Source organism: Scyliorhinus torazame, chromosome 8 (assembly GCF_047496885.1).
Source record: "Scyliorhinus torazame isolate Kashiwa2021f chromosome 8, sScyTor2.1, whole genome shotgun sequence".
NCBI lineage: Eukaryota > Metazoa > Chordata > Chondrichthyes > Carcharhiniformes > Scyliorhinidae > Scyliorhinus > Scyliorhinus torazame.
In genome coordinates this window covers 259,785,718-259,791,717 of record NC_092714.1, presented here as the reverse complement: position 1 = coordinate 259,791,717, position 6,000 = coordinate 259,785,718, and the positions used below count along the sequence as shown (strand labels likewise).

Here is a 6,000-nt window from a genome sequence, read left to right as displayed (position 1 = left end):
TCTCAATTCAGAGAAAATTGTTTATCCATTATTTACTCTATTGAAGCCTTTTAACATTTGGTGCACCTTGATCAGCTCCCCACCCCCTCAATCTCATTCACAAAGAAATGTTTCAGGTGAAAATTAACATCCCCCACAACATCACCTCATTCTCTCTTGCTTGCTTATGTGTCACTGACTGGCGCCAGGAGATAATTGATTTAAAAATAATCTTTTTGTTTTGGCTTGAGCAAAGTTTCTCTTCACTGCCAACATCCTGAGGGACTCTGATTCAACCCCAGAGTGAGCGGTGATGTTGGGACGTTGGAATCCCTCCGAGCTTAAACACATCTCACAGCTGTTCAGCTCCGTGCTTCAAGGCCACAGGGGCTGCTGGTGTACAGATGTGATATCATTGCTCTGGCACCCTCACAGTCTTGCCTTGCTGAGCTCAGTCTCATTCCCATTGACAAGAGCACACACACCTTGGGTCTTTATTCAACAGCTGGGTAGCAGTGGTGGTGGTTGTGGGGCGGCAGGGGGAGGGGTGGGCGGGGAGGGGATTTTATCAAAGTATTAATATTTGGGGAGCAGCGCGGTGATGGTGGGGAGGAGGGGGGGGGGGCGGGTGGAGGGAGGCGGCAGGGGAATGGGGGCTTGGTCCAGACTAGTGCATTCCCCTCACATTCCTGTGCAGTTCTGGTCGCCGTACTTCCAGAAGGACGTGGATGCTTCGGAGAGAGTGCAAAGAAGGTTTACCAGGATGTTACCTGGTCTGGAGGGTGTTAGCTATGAGGAAAGGGTTAATAAACTCGGATCGTTTTCGTTGGAAAGACGGGGGCTGAGGGGAGACCTGATTGAGGTCTACAAAATTACGAGAGGTATGTATGTTGTTCTCTAATTCTGAATAACGACTGTAGACTTCCAGTTAACACAAACACTTTATTCAAAGGGTTCGTTCTGCTTCCAGAGCTCAACTAGATGTAAAACAGTCAAGAGGTATCACCAGTGACACTCAGGTAAGTTGCCTATGCTGAGCTGTCCCTGTGTGCTGCTGCTCACTAGCTCTGTGCTTCTAAAAGAGGCGGATCCTGCCTTGGGCTCGACCCTTTATACCCGTCTCTGATGTTCCCTCTAGTGATGCTGTGGCTGTCTCATCTGTGCTGCAGTCCCTGGTGTATGTGCAGATGTATGTACAGATGTACAGATCACTACAGTATGGACAGGGTGACTAGTCAGAAGCTTTTTCCCAGGGTGGAGGACTCAATTACAAGGGGGCACAGGTTCAAGGTGAGAGGGGGAAAGTTTAGGGGAGACGTGCGGGGTAGGTTTTTCACGCAGAGGGTGATGGGTGCCCGGGATGCGTTGCCAGTGGAGGTGGTGGAGGCAGGCACGAAAGCAATGTTTCAGATGCATCTTGATAATCACAATCTCAGACTAAAGGGACGATCCTTTAAAACAGAGATTTTTTAAGAAGAAATTTGGAGTCCCAATTCTTCTTTCCAATTAAGGGGGAATTTAGCGTGGCCAATCCACCTAGCCTGCACATCTTTAAGTTGTGGGGGTGAAACCCACGCAGACACGGGGGGAATGTGCAAACTCCACACGGACAGTGACCCAGGGTCGGAATCGAACCTGGGTCTTCTGTGCCGTGAGGCAGCAGTGCTAACCAGTGCTCCACCATGCTGCCCCCTTTAAAACAGAGATGAGGAGGAATTTCTTCAGCTTGAGGGTGGTGAATCTGTGGAACTCTTTGCCGCAGACGGAAGCCAAATTACTGAGTGTATTTAAGGCAGAGATAGATAGGTTCTTGATCAATAAGGGGATCAGGGGTTATGGGGAGAAGGCAGGAGAATGGGGATTAGAAAATATCAGTCATGATTGAATGGCGGAGCAGACTCGACGGGCCGAGTGGTCTAATTCTGCTCTTATGTCTTATGGTCTTATATGAACGGGTGGGAAATAGAGGGATACAGATCGTTTTGGATCGGCGCAGGCTGGGTGGGCCGAAGGGCCTGTTCCCGTGGTGTAATGTTCTTTGTTCTGTCCCTGTTTTAATGATTCACAGGATATGGGCATCACTGGTTAGGCCACCATTTATCACCCACCTCTATTTGCCCATGAGAAGGTGTTGGTGAGCTGCCTCCTTCAATGCAATTGAGTGGCTTGCAAAACCATTTCATAAGGCAGTTAAAACATAGTTGTGGGTCTTGAGTCGTATACAATCAGAATGGGTAAGGATGATAGGTTTTCTTCCCCAGTGGACATCAGTGAAGCTGATGGGTTTTGGAGCAACCCAGCAGTTTCACATCACAAAGACTGAGACTCGCTTCAGTTAATATAATCTATTTACTTTTCAAAACGTTTTTAAAATTGAGAGTACCCAATTCATTTTTTCCAATTAAGGGGCAATTTAGCGTGGCCAATCCACCTAGCTTGCACATCTTTGGGTTGTGGGGGCGAAACCCACGCAGACACGGGGAGAATGTGCAAACTCCACACGGACAGTGACCCAGAGCTGGGATCGAACCTGGGACCTCGGCGGCGTGAGACTGCAGTGCCACCGTGCTGTCTCTTTTCAAAACATAACCTCTTCAGACATCTTTCCTGTTGGATATTCTCCTGATCTCCTCTGTCTAACATTTTCACATGTAGACAGGGTACCAAAGAGACTACCAAAAATTGCTAAAGATGACTTTATTACCAGGCAGCACGGTGACGCAGTGGGTTAACCCTGCAGCCTCACGGCGCCGAGGTCCCAGGTTCAATCCCAGCTCTGGGTCACTGTCCGTGTGGAGTTTGCACATTCTCCCCGTATCTGCGTGGGTTTCGCCCCCACAACCCAAAGATGTGCAAGTTAGGTGGATTGGCCACGCTAAATTGCCCCTTAATTGGAAAAAATTAATTGGGTACACTAAATTTAAAAATAAAAGATGACTTTATTACAAGTCACCATCGCGGGGTATTGGGAAAAGTGGTTAGCACTGTTGCTTCACAGCTCCAGGGCCCCAGGACAATTCCCGGCTTGGGTCACTGTCTGTGCGGAGTCTGCACGTTATCCCCGTGTCTGCGTGGGTTTCCTCCGGGTGCTCTGGTTTCCTCCCACAGTCCAAAGGTGTGCAGCTTAGATGGATTGGCTGTGCTAAATTGCCCCTTAGTGTCCAAAAGTGGTTAGGTGGGGTTACTGGGTTACGGTGATAGGGTGGAGGCCTGAGCTTAAGTAGGGTGCTCATAAGGCAGCACAGTTGCGCAGTGGTTAGCACTGCTGCCTCACGGCACCGAGGTCCCAGGTTCGATCCCAGCTCTGGGTCACTGTCCGTGTGAAGTTTGCACATTCTCCCCGTGTTTGCGTGGGTTTCGCCCCCACAACTCAAAGATGCGCAGGGTAGGTGGATTTTGCCACGCTAAGTTGCCCCTGAATTGGAAAAAATTAATTGGGTACTCTAAATTTTAAAAAAAGTAGGGTGCTCTTTACAAAGGCCGGTGCTGACTTGATGGGCCGAATGGCCTCCTTCTGCACTGCAAATTCGATGATTCTAAGCAATAATCGTGCCTCAGTGAAACCTCATTGGCGACAATACTGCCACTGCGCAAAACTCATTTAATACAATTTAAATTCCCGAGTTTGAAGAGATTATGGGAGGTCTCTTCCAATGACCTTCCATAAATCCATACCTTTGATCTTTCTTCCAAATAACTCGCTTTTTGGCTTTGTCTTCCCTTTTTAGGATTACACTCTAATTATGCGTCCTTGGGCGCCTTGCTATGTTATATAAATGTAATTGCGGGTGTGACATTTTGGAAAGAATGTTAAGGCGTGGAGAGGGCACCAGAGAGGAGGGACTTCACTGATGTGGAGAGGTTAGTGAAGCGTGGATTGCTCTTTTCAGAGCAGAGGATGCTAAAGAGATTTAAGAGATGTTCAAAATGATGAAGGGTCTGGGTAGAGGAGAGAGGGAGAAGTTGTCTCCGTCATGTGGAGGTAGTGGCAGAATGGTATTGACGCTGGACTAGTAATCCAGAGACCCAGGATAATGATCCGGGGACCTGGGTTCGAATCCCAAGACAGCAGATGATGGAATTTAAACTCAATAAAATATCTGGAATTAAAAATCTAACGATAACCATGAAACCATTGTCGATTGGTGTTAAAAACCCATTTGGTTCACTCATGTCCTTTAGGGAAGGAAATCTGCCGTCCTTACCCGGTCTGGCCTACATGTGAATCCATGTGGTTGAGTCTTAAATGCCCCCTCAAGGGCAATTAGGGATGGGCAATAAATTCTGGCACATCCTGCAATGCCCACATCCCAGGGTCAGTAACTACAGGACACAGATTCAAGATAATTGGCAAAAGGGCCAGAGCAGGGTTGAGTAAAATTTGTTTTGTTCAACAAGTTGTTGTGATCTAAAATGCAGGATCTGAAAAGGCACTGGAAGCACTGTGAGGAAGGAGCCAGGTGTGGGGGCGGGGACTATGAGCTTGTCCCAAGTGCCAGCAGGATCATGATGGTCCAAGTGGCCTCTTAGCAGCAACAACTATTTGCCTTTAACGCAATAAAACATCCCAAGGCACTTCACAGGAGGGTTGTAAAACCACGTGTGTCACCGAACCACATCAGAGGCAGTTGACCCAGAGGTCAATTTTGAGGAGTGCCCAGAAAGAAGGAAAGTGAGGCGGCGAGGCTGTAGTGAAGGAAATCCAGAGCTTAACATCGATCTGGTGCCTTGGCCGTCGGTGGCCATTTTCAGGATGAAGGACTCGCCGGGGCTGCGGGCCGGGGTGAAGGAGGATGTTCTTGCCATTGCCACGCTGATAGCCCGGAGGCGAGCTATGCTGGGTTGGAGCGCTTTTGCTGCACTCTGTGCCTCGGCCTGGTTGAGTGACCTCACGGAATTTCTAAATTTGGAAGAGGTAATGTACACTGTGAGGGGGTCGGCGGAGGGGTTGTACCTCAGGTGGCGGTCATTCATCTCAAACTTTAAATAATTAGTGACCATCAGTTGGTAGAATGGGGGGGACGGGTTATTATTAATTTTGGGGGGTAGGTAACTTTTGTTGGGCTGGTGGAGTTCGGTTGGGGTTTTTTCTGCAGGTTTTTAAAAATATATATCGTTATCAGGACACTATGTCGGAGCCATTTTCTGGGCTGGCTGATGTTGTGAGTTCTGAACATTTTTTAATAAAAATAATTTTTAGAAAAGAAAATGGTGACTGCTTTGTTACCTGTAAGGCAGGTAATCTGTGCGACTCAACTCAGTTACAGTAGAGGCTTTGGAAGAAGGCTCAAAGTCGTCCAGAAGTTTTACAGAAGGTTTATTGAGCAACACAACTTAAATAACTGTGTGGGTTCTTACTTTAAGAACTGTAGTAGAAAGGTTACTACTTTTCTAAGCTCTACAACTAGGCATGAGCTCAATCTCTGCCTCTGTTCTCCTCACAGTCTAATCAGCCAAAAAGCCCCAAGGGCTTGTTGCGTCCCGCTTTTATACACGCCAGTGCTGCCCCCCTAGTGGTCTTTCCATTAACCATCAGCCCCCCTTTACCCATGTAAAGTGACTACATGCAAGCTCCTGATTGCCGGCATGTCACCGAGGAGATGATGCTGACTGGAAAAGGACAACATTCCCAGTGAAGGTTCTAATCTTTCGGCTGCTCTTGCTCCTCGGAGCAGCTGTTGCCATTTCTTTCATCAGCTTGGCTCAGTGGGTGGCATGCAGGTTTCCTTACGGTTTTACAATCTATCCAGGTTTGCAGACGAAAGAACAGCCAAAGGTGGGGTTCCGGAGTGCCGTCAGCAACAACGTATCCCTGGAAAGAGAGCAATCAACAACCTCATCTTACATTTATATAATGCCAGTGAAACATCCCGAGCTGCTCCGCATTGTGCTCCCGCACAAAGTTTGGATCAGATGACAAAAAGCATTGGCAGTGCGGTGATGTGCATCAATGTAAATGCATGTAGGCTAGCTAGACACTAGATGGAGCACCAGAGACATCACACACACACACACACTCAA

The 6,000-nt window shown here is 48.0% G+C and overlaps 1 protein-coding gene and 1 pseudogene across 1 annotated transcript in view; both read right to left on the bottom strand.

Annotated features, from left to right (window-relative positions):
* Positions 1-3,516: 3,516 nt before the first annotated feature.
* Positions 3,517-3,577, bottom strand: LOC140428928 (U4 spliceosomal RNA; annotated as a pseudogene).
* Positions 3,578-5,280: 1,703 nt separating this feature from the next.
* hm13 (histocompatibility (minor) 13) overlaps positions 5,281-6,000 on the bottom strand; it is a 173,612-nt gene continuing 172,892 nt past the window's right edge. Inside the window, exon 13 of the transcript XR_011948814.1 lies at positions 5,281-5,791. The gene's annotated coding sequence lies outside the window, so the exon portion shown is untranslated. The remainder of the gene's footprint in view (positions 5,792-6,000) is intronic.